At 41.6% G+C, this 19,248-nt stretch overlaps 1 protein-coding gene across 3 annotated transcripts in view; it reads left to right on the top strand.

Annotated features, from left to right (window-relative positions):
* Nucleotides 1–1,586: 1,586 nt before the first annotated feature.
* Nucleotides 1,587–19,248, top strand: part of ZNF148 (zinc finger protein 148) — a 41,942-nt gene continuing 24,280 nt past the window's right edge. For 2 of the 3 annotated variants that reach the window (XM_069021142.1, XM_069021140.1), the window contains exon 1: nucleotides 1,587–1,637. The gene's annotated coding sequence lies outside the window, so the exon portion shown is untranslated. Of the gene's footprint in view, nucleotides 1,638–2,156; nucleotides 2,336–19,248 lie in introns of those variants that run through there. The other variant, XM_069021141.1, reaches the window with a different exon arrangement.

The raw sequence follows: 19,248 nt of genomic DNA, 5'->3' as shown, positions 1-19,248 counted from the left end.
GTCAGGGCAGACCTTCATCAGGGTCCCGGTGTCATTAATACTCTCTTCTTAATGCAATTTATTGCACTGTAACTTGATGGCACAACCTCTGACCTGCGTTAGGGTGCAGAACCTTATTAATGCACCTGGCTGAGGGAACTCGAAACCCTACGTTCAGCTGACTCACCAGGCAGATGCGTCTCACTTCTAACAGGACCTGAATGAAGGGCATAAGCCTCGTCACTGAGACAGGGCGATCCTGTAGGACAGCCTGGGAATAACTAAGCTTGTAGCAAAAAGCTTTGGGCTGCTGCTGATTGAATGATTCACAGAGCTAAGCCCAGCGAAGCTGGTAAATTTTACCCAACAGAGTTTATGCAGATCTTGGCTTCAATCCAGCAGAGCACTTAAGCACATGCTTAATTATACGCAAATGACATAGAGCAATTGAGGTACGCACGTGTTCAAGCGCGTTGCTGGGCGAAAGACTTTATTTAGAGAAACGTGGAAAAGTTGGTAACCCCTGAAAGTGGTGAAGTTGAGAGGTGCAAGCGACACCGCGCCACAGCCCGGGCTGCAGAGGTGCAGCCAGTTTGGGTGGAGAGCTAGTCCAAGCAAGGCGCGGGTTTTAAGATTTGGTCTCTAGCAATTCTCCAAATAGTTTACTGTGTGGGGTCATGAACAACATCATGATCGTGGAGATTATAGAGCAGAAAACTAATCTCGGGACTTTCAGATGGATTTGGAGGCCCTGAGAGTGCAAGGGACACCCCCTCTGCAATGGCACTGGCAGTCTGCAGCGGGGCCTCACCCCAGAGATGCGTCAGGAGCGGGGAACCAGATCAGGCTTTACTTCTTTACAGAGGGGTCGCAGAGCCCTGGAACAGGCTGCCCAGGGAGGTCGTGGAACCCCACTCTTTGGAGACATTCCAAACCCACGTGGACGCGTTCCGGTGTCACCTGCTCCAGCTGACCCTGCCTGGGCAGGGGGGTTGGATGGGATGATCTCCAGAGGTCCCTTCCAACCACATCAATTCTGTGATAGTTCAGCCTTCTCCCTGACACCGACCGCGGCCGCTCCGGCCTTCTCTGCTCCGGGAGGCCCTGCTGGGCATTAAGCCGCTGGCACGACACCGAGGGGCACAGGAGGCCGCCCCCCGCCGAGGCCGATGCCCGAAGGGTCTCTCCCGCCCCGCCTCCGCTCGGGGCCGGCGCGGGCAGCGCTCCCACGGCCGCGGCGGCCTCCTGACCCGCGCGTAACCCGGCACCGCCCGCCCCGGCAGCAGCCGCAGCCCCGGCGGGGTTCCCGGCTCCCGTCTCCCTTCTCCATCGCCGTCATCCCCATCCTCCTCCTCCTCCTCCCGTCCCGCCGGTCCTCCGAGCGCGTTTCCCGTGGTGCAGCGCGCGCGCGGCGCTCTGGCCGGGTGTCGCTGTCACCGCCCGCGGACGCTCGGCGGAGCAGCAGGAAGGAGCCGCCGCCGCCGCCGCCGCCGCTCCCCCCGGGCTCCCCCCGCCGCCGCCGCCGCCCCGCCGGCCCCCCTGCCCGCGCCCCGCCGCCCCCGCCATGCCCGGGGCCGCGGCACGGCCGCTCTGAGCCGCCGCCGCCGCGCCCCGGCCCGGCCCGGCCCGGCCGCCTTCTCCTCGCAGCTCTGCGGCCGGTAAGTGCCGGCGGGAGCGAGCCGGGGCCGGTCGGGGCCGTTCGGTGCGCGGAGGGAGGGAGGGAGGAGGAGGAGGACAGGGAGGGGAAGGAAGGGAAGGAAGGGAAGGGGGGGCCGCGGCGCGGCGCGTCCCGCATGGGCCGCACTTGGCCCCGGCGCGGAGAGGCCGGCGGGGAGCGGGGGATGAGGAGGCGGCGGGCGCCCTCCGCCCGCTGCTCCCGCGCCTCCCGCTGCTCCCGCTGCTCCCGCTCTCCCGGCCGGGAACCGCGGGGCCGCGCAGGCCGCGCCGGGGCGGCGGGGATGGGGCCAGCGGGGCTGCCTGACAGACGGACAAAGAGCGGACGGACGGACGGACAGAGCGTCCCCCCGGCCCCGTCCTCCCGGGTCGTATCCTCCCGCTGCCCGCCTCTCCATTGTTCCCGGTGTAAGATAGGTGAAGCGTGCCGACCTGCGAACAGTCATTTCGTTTGGTTTTATTTCTGCATAACCTTCTCAGAGTCTCCTCTCAGCTGCTCGGAGGAAGCTTTTGCAAGGCACCTCTTTTCCCCAGCGTCGGGAGCTGCTAACAAGTGCCAGGCTGGAAGTGGCTTGGGAGAGCAGGGGGGACCAGTAGGAGTTGAAGAGAAATTAGTTGGGCTTCAAACACTTTCACTCATCAGCATCATTCCTCCCCCGATTCCTGCCAAACCTCAGCTGGGGTGAGTGCAGCAACGTCTGCATTAAGCTGGCTCATGGAAAGGGAAGACATTTATGTTGCAAACATAAATCATCACTCTGATCACTTTGTTTTTGTAAACTGTTTAGGGCAGCTGTGAGAGATTTTGCAGAATGATTAAAAAAAAAGGTAGATATGTGGAATCCAGTGATCACAACTTTAGTCTTGCTTTGGAAGTCTTCTTGGAGCATGACCTATCTCTGTCTGCATACACGTGACATTCTGGTCCAAGAAGTTGTAGATGGGAGAGATGTCTTCGTCCTGATGAGCAGCATCTTTGCCACAAATGACAGAAGACTGTGTTTTTTCTTTTGAATAGGATCTCAGTTGCTTTGTTTGTTCCTGTACTTGTTTACAAATGTCAGTAGTACTTTACAAGCTTGCTAGGAATGCATACCTGGGCCGACCCATCATGCTTCAACATTTTGGAGTGCCCATATCCAGTTTCATTGTTGTAAGTGATACAAAATTTGTAGCCGTTCTCCATGAGTTTGGTGAATATGCCTTGTGAAGGGAAGAAGTAGAAAAACAGCACTACCCTGCATCAATTCTTGCAGGTGTTCTTATGCTGTTCTCAAAATCAGTCTGGCTAAACCAATGGTCTGATTGAGACTTAAAATCTATCCTGCTGAGTGAAAAGTTTTCATACCTTCAGGCAATGTTAGTTTTTCAGTGTTCACTTCCAGTGTTTGGATTTGTGCATTGTCCAGTGACAGCTGTCATCTGCAGGAGTTTTGGCTGCACCGGAAGCTCTGGAGCATGTGAGGCCTGCTTTCCTGTGGATCTCGTGGGATCTGCAGGCTCTCGGTACAGGGTACAGACACATCCATAGGAGGCCAGCAAAGCCTGCTCTTGTTGCAGTAATTTAGGAAAACAAAATTCATTTTCAATTGCAGTTTCCTGAAAACTGTTGTCATGGCCTTTCGTCATGAATACGCAACTGAATGTATGTGTGTGTTCAGTTTCCAAAAGTGTTTTCTGTGTATTTTTTTCTGGATATCTGCATGCCCCTCTTCCCCAGGTATACCTGTACTTAGTCAGTGAGCTCATATAAAGAAGAAAGCTAAAAAAGATGAGGGTGATATCTTGCATTTGGGCTGCTGTGTGCACGCGTACTTCTGTCTTCGCTCCTCAGGCTGAGACCTGAGAGAACAGATGTGTATGTAATCTATGCTTCTTTTATTGTCTGTCCTGTCCATGTGTGCTTCATGTCTACTGTATTGCAAACATATTTTGTTTATGGAAAAATCCCTAATATAATGGACTATGAAATGAAACTGTTAAGTGGGTAAGTAGCTACTTGAAGAACCACAATGATTAAAAAAATTGGGAGAAAAATTATTCAGAATGTGAAAAGTTGTATTGCGGGCTAAATTGTTCACCTGGAGGAACATATACTTTGGGAATATTGTTATGTAGTTTTTCAAAAGGTGGTTTTCCCTCTGAGTTCAATGTGTACAAGTTTATTTGTATGAGGATTTAAAGTGCTGTGGAGTGTGCAGGTGCTCTAAAGACGGTATAAAACCATTGAGGTTGGAAGTCTGTACTTCCATCTGAGAATTTCTGTGTACAAGTAATGTTAGAGTTGAGCTGTGAGAATGCTAATAATATATTACTCTAGTGAAATATGGTGATGGTTCATCTTAAAGAGTTTAGCTCACTTTTAGATATATTCTTTGCACCACAGATCCAGTAATGTAGATTTGCAAATAGTGGAGCTCAGGGTATCAGAGTATGGATTTAGGTTAAACATTTAAAAATGTACTAATGAGGAGGAAGTGTTTGTTGTATTCTAGTTATTTGGGGAGGAGCATGGTGGATTTGGTTTTTATGTCTTCTGCAAGACATCTGTGATTTTTTTGTGACTGGAATCTCTGGTGTCTTCCTCCGGCGAGGATGGCTGTGTGGGCTCTTACAAATGGAGACCTGTCTGTATGGAGCAGCTTGATGGAGTGGGCCTTCATCTATCGAAACCCCTTTAAGTGTTTAGCATAATTTGGGATTAAGTTTGATTTAATTTTGGCTCTAATATAAAATACATTTTTCTCTGTGAAATAACGGAAGTTAAATAAGAAATAGTAACACTGGGGTAATGTCTTTCATAAATGAAGATACTGCTGTTACCCTAAATGTGGAATGAAGCATCCAGCTTTCTTGTCCAAACTTAACATGTCTTGTTTATTAAATGAATGGCACAAGCATTGAAAAGTAAATACCAGTGGAAATATTTTTTAACTTTGAAGGCTCTTAAATGGATCTAACAGAGAAATAGATAGGTTTTATTTAAAATAAGTACTTCCTGTGCCTTTGCCTGGCATTTTAATGATAGCTGCCATTCAAACCAGCATCCTTTATGATGAAATAGATTCAAGCGTTCAGCTTGCAGTCTGATCTGAATAACTGAGTGTTTAAAGACAAAAGTGGTTCCACAAAGACTCGGTGGATGAAACCAGGCATGGGTGTCTGCTTCTATCAGGTTGCAGGGCTTATGTGAAGGATCAGTACTGTGATTAAGTTCCACTTCAATTTGTTTAGGGTTTTTTGAAAGAAATGCTTTTGGGAAAATTACATTCCTTGGAGTACTGAGATTCATGAATTTTTTTTTCTTTTTTCAGTTCTGTAAATTGGTATCTGCACAGAAACCCTTGTACTAGTACTGAGTTAAATGTACAAACTTACTGTTTTTTAACAGCTGAGGCATAGCTATTGACAGGACATGTCAGCAAACCACAGCCATTGGCTATAATATGTAATTATATGCCAAGCACAAATTTCTGTCTAACAAAGGAAAATCCATTCAGATTTTCATGAGATTTATTTTCATTTACACAAATGCTGTTAGTTCCTTTATTTCAATACTTCCCAGTGAAGTTAAATACACAACCCCATCTGTTTAGCTCATTAGCTGGTACTCTATATACATTTTAAATATACAGTTTTTTAATCTACACAGAACAGAATGTTTTATACATCAGCAGTAATTCCATGAACTACACAAGTGATAAAATTTTAAACTATTTAACTTACAAATTATTGTACAAATTAAAATACAATAACATATGTGAGTATTCAAATATTATATGTGATTAAATTATCTTCCCCTGACTCCATATAGAGAGATTTTTTGTATATCATTCAGCATGTTGGATAAAATACCTGGAAGAAATCTATAATATGTTCTCACAAAACTTGATTGTAAGTGTGTCCTGAGGAGAAATTCACTGTCTTTTAGAAAGACTGTGGAATCCACAACATGCAGAAGGGTTCAAATCTCCTGATAACTTCTTTCACACTGTCAGAATGTTATTTTGGGAAATAGTATAGAAACTGGTACTCCTTTTGCTCCAAAATAATTTTTAATGTACTCTTAGGATATTATCAGTGTGTTAATGTCTTCCAGGCTATGATATCAAGAGGTAGCAGTGTGAATACTGTAATGTAGTTAATGTATTACTAACTTATATTACTTTATGATTTCATTGCACTTTTGAAAACAGAAAGCCATAGCTCAGTAACAGCATGTGTATTGGCCTGATCCTGGAACTGATATACTCTACTGGCATATTAGTATCACAGTATCTGCATCTTGTCATGGTATGTGCAGAAAATCTTAAGACAGTGCTGTCTAATTCTTCCCTTATGACTAGGATGACATTTTTATAAGCGCAGAATTAAACAGTCTGATGATAAAATGAAATCTGTGTGGGAAGAAGTTCCAACCTGCAAACAGCAGTAGGGTATAATTTATGAACAGCCTATCAAATATAAACTGTCTAGATCTCTTGCACTGGAAAAAACCCAAAAAATCCAAGATAAAAACCCAAACCAAAAATCCAGGTGCCTGTAAAATGTCCATAAAACAGTTTCTTGATATAACATGTGATATTACTCATGTATAAAGCTGTTGTGATGTCTGTGTGAGCTCAGCTATGTGACTGATAAAGCCTGCTGCTCTAAAATTGTTTCAAATGGCAGCTACATCTACAAGGTTAAAAGATGCCCATTCATAAAAATTTGTACAACTGTCTTAAATGTTTCCGTAATAATTTCCCATAAAGTCTCTATTAACTTTTGCTACCTATGCACCCCACCATGGATATAAAAGACTTCATTAGAGAGGTTTACAATGCCAGTAATATCATGACCAGGTCACGTTACCTTAGTGCAAGAGGTGAAGTGAGAAATATTGATGCTGTGCAGATGTGTCATAGTCATATGATCACTAGCAGTATTCAAGAAAAGGGAAAAACCAACTTTTTACATTCTCTGAATATTAACTGCCATGTGATTGCCCTGAAAATTTGTCAGATCTCTCTTTTTCTGTTGTTAGGATTGTATGCTGCTAAAAAGTGGGTGCATGTGGATGTATATGCAAGACACATAGCATGTATTTATGATGATGTCTAGCCTAAAGCTCTAGTCGTGGAGAATGAGAAATGTTCATCATAAAGTGAAGTTTATTTTGCCAGACAATAAGCTGTGTATTTTAGTGCCTGGAATGTCACTGGGAAGGGGCAAAGCAAGGAAGCAGCTTCTAAATACACCAGGTTTCTGCAGGCTTCCTTGGGTACTGAAAACTCTTTAGTCGTGCTTTCAACAAGTGATCTTTAGTATTGCACTGCAGCCATTCTTCAGTTTTGTAAAGGCAGGGAAGAGGGAGCAAAATGAGTATGTAAGCCAAGAAATAAATACATTTCACAGGATCCATGGATGATTTTTTTAGTCTGTAGGCATTATAACAGTCAGAATTTCCAGATTCAGTGGATGATTTCAGAGTGTCTCAAATAGGAGTACTCTGAAGCTAAGTATCATCTCCTGAGGCATGATTCTCCTCTGGTTTTGACAACATACACACAGTGGTTTCTAACATAGGTCACTGTTACATGTCAGTCTCTATCAAACAAAATACATGTGAAATGGATGACAATTGTCAGGCTTTTAAGTTGGGTCATTTATAGCACTGAGCAGTTCTTGATACAGCAGTGGCTATATACATAAATTTAAGAAATGTTCTCTTTTGTGTCTGTAAAGGTTTTTTTAACAAAGAAGCTCTTCATGATAGATTGGTAAACTCAGCCAACTCCCTTTTTGCTGGAGTAATCTTGCACTGCTTACTTTGAAGAAAATTTTCATTTTGACCACTGTCAATCAGCTGCAGAGGGAGGTGGTCAATCCTCAGGATACCAACATGTGATACAATTATTTTACCAAAGTCACTTGCAGATTTTCCAGACATGCCCATGAAATACTGTTTTTCAACTTATGTTGTGACCTTATAACTGGTTTTCTTGAAAGTAAAGTCTAGTGTGAAAGTGCCCTGTGTGAATATTTCTTTAACAATATCAAATAAAAAAGAATCTTTCATATGGGAGAGACTGCTGTCATCCTTCAAGGAGGAAAGCTTTATTAGGCCATGGTTCTCAGGAGCTTCCTCTGTCACTGGTGAACCTGACAGTTATATTTCGTGATGAATTTTTGTCTGAGTCAGCAAAAAGAAGTCAAAGTTATGTGATTGTGTTGTGAGGAGCAGGAAAGCTTGTATTGTTATGGGGTATAAGGAACTAGGGAAAAGCTACTTGGCTTTAATGTTATTTTTTTCCTGGTAGAGATTATGAAGTTGTCTTTTTAAATGACTTGTAGAGAAGAATTTTTATGTATTTGAAATGTATTTTTTTTATAATCACCAATGATGAAATTAAGTTACTGAGAGAGGGATTAAAATAAGAGTTTATAGAAGAGGAGCACACAGAAGATGATCAGCCAGTTGTCACAGTATTTTGCTGGAAAATGTGGAGTAGGTGGCAATTTGTAGACAAAACCAGTGGGCTTGTTGTCTGAATCTGACAGTTAAAAGTAGATCATGCAAACCAGGCGTGTTCAGCTGGTGCCTGTTAGGAATCTGTACTCAGTGTTACATACACTGTATTGGATCAAATGTAGTGCAGCTGTACGTGTGAGTTTACTGTCACTTTTCAAGGAACAGCAATGTAAAAGGACAAACTGACAGAAAACCTAATCTCTCAATTCTTTGCATGATCTTGCATTTCACTGTCTAGTGTGCCTTTGTGTCATCCCTGGCTTACATTCCTTGTAGGTCATAGGACAGGCAGGGGCCTTTCCACAGTTGTGGTGGTGATCAGAGTGTGGCTGCATATGCAGAAAAAAGGGAATCTGTTGTAGTTACATCTTACATGCCTAAAATTTGCTGTAATATTGGACAGCTCTTCATTTCCCACGTTTGGTTGGACACAAGTTCAACAGAGAAGTCTTGGCTCTGGGGCTTCCATCTTGGGTACCTGGACAGGTAGTGGTAGGACAAGGGGTACTGAACTGAAACAGTAGATTTAGAGTGGATATTAGGAAGAAATTCTTTTCTGTGGGGGTGGTGAGACACTGGAAGAGGTTGCCCAGAGAAGCTGGGGATGCCCTGTCCCTGTCAGTATTCAAGGCCAGGCTGGATGGGGCCCTGAGCAACCTGGTCTAGTGGAAGGTGTCCCTGTCCATGGCAGGGGGATTGGAAGTAGGCAATCTTTAAGGTCCCTTCCAACCCAAACCGTTTCAGGATTCTTTTACAAATTGTTGCCCTGTTACCTATGGGACACATCTTTGCCTTGAGGGAACCTGGGTGAGTGCAGCTGCATCAGCGTGTTCAGGGCTCCAGGAGTTGAGACTCTTAACATGGTTGGATGAGGAAACAGATCTGGAAAGCAGTTCATAAAGGCAGAATGTGCTGAATTTTTCTTTCATCAGAATCCTGTCAGAATATTTTCTGACTTTACAGATTAGTCTCCTGCTTGCTTAGTAATAAAGGTTGTATTGAATGTATTTTACTAAGACTTGGCTTCATCATGAAGTTATTTGACTATGGGTTCTCAGAAATTTCAGACCTGTTTGGAATGGTAGCCCTTAATTATTGGTCTGTGAGTTAATGGCATCAAGAACCTTCAAGATTTTTGTTCCTAATAATTACAGGAGTTGTTATAAACATGTATCATATCTTTTGATCATTCTGAATTCCTGTTTTAGTGTATTCTAGGACTTAATTAGTGAGAATTAGCTGCAGGGCGCCAAAGTCATTGAGGTAGAATCCAGTTTCCACAACCTTTTTATTCAAGAGGGCACAATCCTGAGGAGTCTGAGTTTTATTTTTTGGATCATTTTCAGTGTTAGTTAATGGGCCAGGATATCTGTGTTATTATTGCTCTTATAAAATGGTTTCTAGACATCTCATGTTTTGGCTTGCCTCAATCTGAAAATGGGCTTGAGTCCCTGAAAATTGTTTGAGAAATTTAAAACTGTAATGAGGAAAGATCACCTTGGGGTATGTGGTAAAAGTCAGTGGGATTCCTTGTTCATACCATTTATGAAGTATGAAGGGAAAGAGTTACCTGGAAGTTCTTGCTGAGGTTGTGGATAGTCTTTTGAAGAGGATACACTGCAGAAGCACACTGGATTTAGTACTTGATTTGCCTTTTTTTTTTTCTTTTGAAGTGAGGATCATTCAGATTAAAAATGAATTAAAAAAGGCTGATTTATAATTCTGGAATTTTATGTAAGTGGGATAGGAGTAGTTCTTAGTTGATTTAATCTGACCACAAGTGTTGGTTAGCAGTATGGAGGTGGTGGATTTGTTGCAGCAATGTGGAAAAAAAAAATCCTAACTGGAGATGAGTATACTCTTAAAAAAACCTTTTTTGTTGTCTTGGCAAATTTACATGGGCTGTAACATGATTGTGTTCCAAGAGGGGTTTTGAGAAAGCGACCTGCTTGCTCACTTCCATGATTTTATTCTTTCCCTCTCTGGCTGATTTCATACTATCTTTAAATACTAACACATGTCAGTTTATGTGCTGACTCTTCTGTTTATTCTTGATGAAGGTGCTTGATACTGTTCTGATGCTGTTGTAACAGAGTGCTGTTTAGGCCACAGCAATCCCTGATTCCACTGATGAATATTGCTCCTTGGTGGTGCCCAGTTTGTAACTGCTCAAATATTTGAAGAACAGTGATAGATTTTCTTTTTCTGGTTCACTGTTGGTCAGTGCTCTCCCTAATGTGGCATCACAACATCCTCTGCTCCTTGTTTTTTATCATGCATTAAAGGAAAGAAGGGGCTACCACCAGGGTATACAGGTTGAGATGCTGCTTCTAGTGATACCTAAATCATTGTCATTGCACTGGTTTTATGTTCCTAGCCAGCTGCCATCTCTGAAGGGTCCAAATGCTTTTTGGAAATGTCATGAGCATTTTGACAAGTAACTGCCACCTGTGATTTTTTTCCTATCTGATGAGATTATTATATGAGCTTATTTTTTCCATTGACTGTGTTACATGTGTGTTGCCTTGTGTTTATGTTAGCAAATGTGAGGTAGATATGTAACTTTTAGTTGCAGGCACATTAATCTTATGGAATAGGTAGGACCCTAAAAGGCCTTTATTTTTATGTAGGTAGGGTTTGAAGAGTGGAGCAGTGAATAGAGATCTATGTCTTTGAACTTTAGGAGGGGCTCTTTCAGGTCTCCTGGTACAGATTTTTGGCCCCATCTTTTCAAGTGTGCCACTGAAGGTAACACTGTGGTATTTGAAAAACAGTACAGAAAGCACAGGATTTGCTTTGTCTGTCTGGAGTGAATCTTTTGCTGAAGAGGAATACCTATATATATATATATATATACATGTATATATATATATATATATATATATGTATGTATATATGAATACATTCTATCATGTTTCAGATTAACTGGATTATTTGAATTTCTGTTCCATGTGTAGATGAGGGGTATGTTTGAAACACAGCTGAAATGAAATAAATATCCTTTAAAAATGAAGTTACGCTGTGGTATGACAATGCTTCCTCTGCAGAAGAGTGAGATGAGAAAATGTTCCTTGCAAGGTGGAAAGTTAATCTACATAGAGCCAACCATATTTTGTAGAATTTGTTTTGAGATGTTACAAAGAATGTGATCTTACTCTGAATAAGTTTGCTGAAGTAAAGTTAGGGAAAAAATGCCTACTCTGTACATGGTGACATGCTAAAGTTGAAATTGGAACTTAGGAGAATGGTTCCTGTATTCTAAAATACTTGCATTGCTTTCACAACCTGAGAGCCCATGTTGAAATAACGTTTCCAAGTGCTGAAATAAGATCTAGATATCACCTGTGCTCTGTAAGATCTGTATTGTTGTTATTCATGGCCTTCTCACCTATGGTTTAGAATAGTGTTGTTTTTTTCCTGTGAGTTTTCCTTGTGCTGTCATGCATGTAAATGAGGAATGTCTTCCAGAATCTCTAAGATGGCTTTTGCAGCTAACTTCCAGGTTTTTTGAGCAAAATCTTCTTGGTTATGCTTTTGTTAGCTTATTGTCCAATGTTATTTAATCTATGTGGATGTATTAAGTAATTGTCTTGACTTTTTCTGTAATTACTCTTTTTCTTTAGTACATGTAGATGGCCTTTTAGAAAACGATGAAGCTGAAGATACTACAAGAAAAGCATGCTTTTGAAAGAGCAATTTTAGGTTTAAGTCAAGCATGCAAGCCTTAAAATTGCAGCATTGAGCTTTACCTATGCCGCTTAATTTTACCATCCTCATTGTATTATTAATATATTGTACCTTAATGCTATCCCGTAGCATTTCATGATACGTGAACACACCCCAAAGCCCCTACCTTTTTGAATGTAAATGGAATAGAATAAGGAGCTGCTCTGTACTTTGCTTTCTTCTTGTTTCATAACATGTGTTCTCTTACTGTGCTCTGCTTAATCCTGCTCTAAAGGCAGAATGAATATATTTCTTTGTGAAATTTCTGTAATGGTTATCAGTAGGCTTGTGAGGCCCTCATAGATAGTGTCTAATGCTTGCTTCACACCTAAAACCTAGGTGGATCACTGAACCTGATTTAGAGACAAGAAGTGGAAAGATGGGTGGGGGAATGATTTGCCAAGATAACAGACTTGCCCCAAAAACAGTGGCAGAGCCAGAAAAAGAAGCCAAATCTCTCATAGTTCTGTTACTTCATGGTGGTAAACAGTGTTTCTCTTTTCAAAGTCTTACTGTCCTGCTTACCTTTTCTCGATGGCAATCCCACGTTGGTGTGCCCCATTCCTCTAGTGATTCTGCACCAAAGCAGCTGCTCCATGTTAGTTGGAAACCTACTGGTTGGCTGGGCTTTCTGGTCAGTGGTTAGGTCCTGGGAGAGGCCAGACCCCTCTTGCCCACCTTCTCCCAGCAGTTATCCCAGTCACTGGTGCAGGTTTACCTTTCCATCTGAGGTGTGCTGCCTTCTCCCCTCAGGGGCTGTGCTGGCCGCAGGAGCAAGAGCACCATAAACTGATTAGTTCACCCTTGTGACCTCTATTGAACATTGCTTGTTATTACAAGTATTTTACTATGCCTCAGGGAGAGGAAATGGATATTTCTTATTTTACAGCTGGAGAATTGGTGCCTGTGAGCAAGACGAAAATTTGTATTTGGTGTGGATGTCCATTGAGCTCTTTAAGAGCTTTTTTTAAAATTAAAATACCAGCATTGCATTCATCTTTGTATTTTTAAAGTATTGCTGTAAGTGATACAATTGCAGCCTTGAGTACTCAGCATTTTGGGTAAATCTGACCCAAATGTGTCAGAATAAGCAGCCAGAAAATGTGCCAAATATAATTATTGATCACTTATTTTAAAACAATTTGGTAGAAAGGGCTTGATCCTATTTTGCAAGGTAGTGTTCAACTGCCTAAATGGTCATGGCTTTCTTTTCATGTGCTCTGTGACTCATGCATGTTTTGGCACTTGTAACAAACAGAGCAAGAATATTATAATCTGTCTGACTAGTTTAATATATTTTTGTGGAGCACTCCATCCAGTGTGCTGTAGAAAACCACATATGTGTATATATATATATATGTGTGTGTGTGTGTGTGTATATATATATATATACACACACAAACACATGCACATATATTTATGTTATTTGTATTTAAAAAAAGTAGAGTTCCAGTATTTGTGCTTGGGATTGCCCTGTCTCGCTTGCAGGATTTTACACTCAGCCTTGTTGAACTTCATGAGGTTCACACAGGCCCGTCTCTCCAGCCTGTCAGGGTCCCTCTGGATGGCATCCCTTCTCTCCAGGGCATCCACCACTTGGTGTCATTGGGAACTTGCTGAGGGTGCTCTCAATCCCACTGTGTCCCTGACACGGATGTTAGACAGCACCAGTCCCAGTACCAACCCCTGAGGAATCCCACTTGTCACTGGTCTCCACTTGGACATTGAACCAGTGACCACAACCCTCTGGGTGCAACATCCAGCCAATTCTTTATCCACCAAGGACAGGGAACATATGCACACACGTACACAGACCTTTGCTGTTTGGGCCAATTTGAGAGCAACAGCAGGTTGTCATCTGTAAAACAGCACTAGCATAGTGCTTTTGATGAGTAGGGATGTATCACAGATACTTGCAGATGGTAAAGAAGTTGTGACGCCCAAGGAGTTTAAGGCCTTGTAAAAAAAAATCACATTTTAAAAAATCTGAGCATCAGAGTAGGCACCAGTGATAGGCTGGACTCTCAGAGTTAGGAGGAGGGATTGCCCCTTTCAATGACCTTTAGCTGTTAGATGGCTCAGCTTTGTAATAGAACTGCACTGTTGTCAAAATCAAATGAAAAACCATTTGATACAGTATCTGAAATATTTTTATGAAGTTTCAGCTTGAGGCGTGCATGAGATAGATGAAATTTCACAAGATTTTCACCAGTTGGACAGAAGTTATAAAATGCTATTAGAATGCTGGGTAGCCTTAGTTATGTGTAGTGCTTATTTTCCTGGATATACATGTCATCAGAAGTCCCCAGGGTGAGCACTTTTGAGTTTCATTGTGCAAAGACAGAAATCCTGCATTGTTCTTCTGAGGTTAGCTACCCAGTGGTAGAAATTCCACAGATAAATTCTCAAAAATAACTATTTTCTAGTAGTTTATAACTTAGTGCTACAAAACCAGTGGCTTTTTTTTCCAGATAAAAAGTAGCATTGCCTGAGATTTTTGGACGATTTAAAGTATGTTTGTGACACTGGTGACACCCTTGTGGATTTTGATATGGAACTGTGGCTTTTTAAATACAGTGTCACAAGCTTATCCATATGCACATTAAATATTAAATTATGGTTATGCTGGTGATGACAGAATACAGATTTCAGGATAAGAAAGATGACAAAGATTTTCACGCATGGATAATTCTGTGCACGATAAGGAGACTTTCTGTGAGTAATCCTGTTGATTGTAATAGGGCTATTCACAGCTCAGTATGAGTGTAAATCTTAGTGGGATCAGGCCCTGCACTGGCATGTGTTCAGCAACATGGAGCACTCAGAAATAACTGTGCAACAAGTCCTAAGAGTGTATCATATGTTACCTTTTAGAATGTGTTGATTTTATGATCTGTTAAACTTTTCATGATGATTTATATTTGATTGCTTTCTTTTTGCAAGTCAACACATTCTAATTGATTCTTAAAAATACTTGCTGTTAATTTAAAAATTGTTCTTTTAGCTGAGTGTTATTTTTCTGAGTTGGGAGAAGAGAGAATTTTATTTAATGTTCTTTATTTAGAACCATTAAGTAGGGTATTATTCTTTACTTTAAAGGCTTCTGCGGTATGGTAAAAATTGAACCTTTGATATTGTGAAAGCTAACTCTTGTTTCCTTTTATATTGGACTATATCCATATATTAATAGTGCAACTAAATATATTTTCTGATGTGATGAGAATAATCAGCATTTTTCATGGTTTGATAGGGATTTAAAGTGGATAATAGGAACCTGTTAAGTTCTAATTTTTCTCTCTCTTTTGAAGGGGTTTGCACTGATGGTGGTTTCATTCACAGAAATGCTTAAACATTAGTAGTTTTAAATATGCTGTTAAGCCTTGTTGCTCTCTCTTTCTTCATTAGCATTAGGAATTGCAGAATTATTGGTGACTTTTATACTTCGTTTTAGGATGAAAGCATTTGAGAATATAGATAGCCATTTTTCCTGTGGTCTGAATTTGGCATAGCCGTTGGGTATGTCTGGGTGGCAGCTCTGAGGTGTTCATCTATGTGTATGCATTGCCTTTGTGGAGCAGTTTCACAATGCACTTTAATCTGATCTAACCACTGGCCACTCCTGGAAGAAACAGTCCTGTTCCCTGCTCCTGCTTCCTCACTGCCCACCTTCTTCCGTATCCTCCTCCTGCTCCATCCCACTGATCCAAACAAAACCTCATGGCTTTTCTGTGGGAATGTTTTTGTCCAGCTCCCTTCTCAGTTGCAGAATGCTGTGATCAACCCAGACGAGGCCCAAGGGGGGAGAGGTGCAGGGCACTCCCTTTGGGCAGGTACCCCCTGTGTTGGATTGTTTCTTGCAGTATCACTGAGAGTTGGGTAAATAACAAGACACACCAAATGTCTTACTGGAATGGTCTATCAGCTGTAGTTGATTTTGTAGAAGTTTGGCTAATTAGAATAGTTGTACTACTCATTCCAGTAAACTGTTCTGATCATAAAGTGATTGGCTTTTTAATTGAGAGTAAATTCTTCCAAAGTGAATTTCACTAAATAGGGATGGAAAGAAATCCTGTAATAGAACAAGAATGTTAATTTAGGGGAGTTTTATAGATTTATATGTACTATATTAATATATGTTTACAATTTAGCACAAATAATTGTAGCATAACCATGGAGATGAGCCCTAAGAAGCTGCGGGGTCTCCCCAGATTGCCTTTTGAAAAGTTTCTTGTATGTGCATTTTGCAGTAATAACCTTTATAGGTTTTGTGGTTTGGGCTCTGCATGCACTCATTCTTCCAAAGGCTCTTGAAGCAAGGATGTGGAAGGAATGTGCTCAGGTACATGTTCTGTAGCTTCAGGTATTTGCTCATTAGGAATTTTGCCTTGTCTTGCTGTAATGAAAACACACTTCCCAAAATGTGGAGTTAAAATAATGTCATCAGGATACTTCAGTGTAAGGTTACCCTGAAACCATTTAATACCTCGGGCTGAGCGCAGTGTCGGCTTTTGTGAGGGGAATCTTGGAGGTAGTTTTCATCAGAACAGTATCAGGTTGCTAAAGGCAAGTTAGAATTGCTGTTGTGCATCCTGGCTCCTGTGTTTGGGTTGTTGTATCTTAGAAAACATGGTCAAAGAGAGCTTGTTGCTATACTGAAGGCCATATTTCTGTTTCAAGTCTTTGCTAGTCTCTCTAGCCTTTGCTAGAGAAGGAGCTAAGGTTTAAGCCAGAAGAATAGTTACATTTTAACAACGTTCTTTTCCCATTTCCCTCAGCCTTCTTTCATTCCTTTTTGCCTTGCAAAAGTGGGGAGAAGGTCGCATAGGAGAGAGGGTGGAGTGGGATATGGATATAGAAAGTAGAAAATCCTGCTTTTTAACATTTAAAAGGAGTAGTAGAAGTTCTAAAACAACAAAGACATTTGCAGGACAGTGTTTATAAATACAAAAAGTCCATCTTACTTTCAAAAGAAAAAGCAAAAACATTAAACTAGTTCTGTTCTACAAATAGATACTAAACTGCAGATGATTTTCATCTTTTGTCTCTGCTGTTAATCCTGAAATGTATTTTCTTTTCTCATATGTCATAAATAATCTTTTAAATCCTACAGAATTCGTGTTTCTGCACATATGGGTTTTATTTTTAAAGTGAACCCAATTTGTATCTCTGAGTATTTGCTCATTAAATTAAATAATACCTTACTGCTTGCTTAAGGAAAGAGGGGAGAAGACAGAATAGCCCTTACATCAGTCAAAGTGGAGAACAAGAGCTGGATCATGTGTTGTACTCAGGTGGCTTGCAAGTTTTGCTGCTTTCCTTCAGGGTCTCTCTTCAGATCTACTTTGTAGCAGCCACCATCCCAGCAGGCTTTCTGAATCAGTTAATGTTTTCTCTTGATGGTATTTTTATTTTTGATTCTAAATTGAAATGTTGTCATGCTTTTCATGCAGTATGTTTTTATTTAAGTGGTTGTTTCTTTAATTAGGAATATTGTCTTTACTGCTCAGCTCTCCAAATGAGTGCACAAGTCTTTGGAAAAGCTGATGTCAGGGTTCCTGAAATGAATAGTTCTGAAGTACAGCCGGAGGCTTTGGCAAAGCAGCGGTTTCTGAATGAGGCGATGTGGTTCACGATGGGGATGTGCTGCAGGCAGCTGTGGAGCACCCTGTGAAAAGAGAAGGTGCTGGGAGGGTCCTGTGAGTCCTTTTCTAGGCAGTCCTTCCCCTTCCTCTCTCTTCCCCTGGGGAGCTCTGCCTCTAGATGTCTCTTGAGAGATGCTTTGCCTACAGTAAAGGCCTGTGGAATCTCTACCAAACAAAGTGGATTCTTTAAAGGTTTCATTGACAGCTCTTTTTCTGTCAGTTTATAGAGGAACTGTATACTCTAAGAAAAATCATGAGATTACTTGGTGAATTACTTAATAGAAGTTTTGAAATTCCATGGAAAACATCTCTGCAATAGGGATAACAATGTCTTATGCCAAGAAATTTGCTTGTGTGTATGTGGTTTGTATTTTTATAGCTTCCCTAGCGATAATCTCTAAGTAAGTTGATCTTTATTTCTCAAATGCATCTTGCACTTAAAAATGTATTTAATCTTTTCAGGCTTCGTAAAGTAGTCTTGTTTGAATGCTTTAAACTTACATTTCTTTATCACACTGTCATTCTTCCAAGAACACTTCTCCTCATCTTCAATTTGAATGATAGGATTCCTTTTGTGTGAGCTGAAAGGTGTCACTTGACAAATTACATGTGTTTTAGTGAATTACTTGCATTTGGGATGCTTCTTGCTTGGATTAATAGCCTGTTTTTGTTTGTGGTTCTCTGTTTTAAAACATTACCTCTTTGTTTTGAAATACCACCTGTGAGTCATGTAACTTAGGTTGTGTTTCGTCACTTCTCATATGCAGCCTAACACTTATGAGTTCTCACTATTTTTCTATGAAAAGCCAGATGTTTGAAAGCCTCATTTAATAAGTAGTGCACTCACTGCACCATTTCTGATATGACTCAAGATCATGGATGGAAGACAACATAAGGACTTTCAGTTGCGTGACTCTGCGAAACCTGCTAGTCAGGGTGAGAAAGAAACTGTTTCCATATCCTTGGCAACGGGAGTCAGCAAGACCAACGATTACCAGTCCACAGCTGGCTTGTCCTCTGGGAAGTTGCTGTATCTTGCCAGCTGTCCGAAGGTTTGGCATGTCAGGAGTCGCCCTGCCTCTGTTGGTGAGAGTAGCAGGATCTTCTGTGTGGTGAAACACTCAGCTTCTTAGCCTGCCTAACTTCCTGCCAGGAAGTAGCTTTAAATCCAGGATTTCCACAATTCCTTCCTAATTTCAGAGTGACGTGACAATATCAACCTCCATGTGGAACAGCCTTCTGTGCTGTTCTTGCCAGTGGCCTGAGCAGACAGATTAGGGCCACCATGTTCTCACACTTGATGCTGTTAGTTCTCCCTTGAATATGTTTCAGCATCTTGAGTTCTTGTATTCTCGTACCTGTCCACGCTATCCCTTTGGAGAATCTGCAGTGACCTGATGCTGTTGTATTTCTGTAGTGTGGAACACAAGCATAGTGAATGACAATCTGTGTCAGATGTACCCTGAGGACTGACTTCAGATAAAGGCTGAAATGAGTAGATCTATCTGTTTTACTTTGCTTGAAGTTTATCTTTCAAGCTAGATGTTAAGAATGCTCTACCAAAAGAACCAGTCTCAGCCTTAGGTCTTTTGCACCATCTCTTACCAAATGATGACTTCATGGGAGGCAGATTCTTAAGGATTTCAGTTCCGTCTCACCTTTCTTACTTGGCACAGGATATTCCAAACCAAAAAGATGATAAATTGATCC

Source organism: Aphelocoma coerulescens, chromosome 7, assembly GCF_041296385.1.
Source record: "Aphelocoma coerulescens isolate FSJ_1873_10779 chromosome 7, UR_Acoe_1.0, whole genome shotgun sequence".
Taxonomy (NCBI): domain Eukaryota; kingdom Metazoa; phylum Chordata; class Aves; order Passeriformes; family Corvidae; genus Aphelocoma; species Aphelocoma coerulescens.
This window is presented reverse-complemented; position numbering and strand designations above follow the sequence as displayed.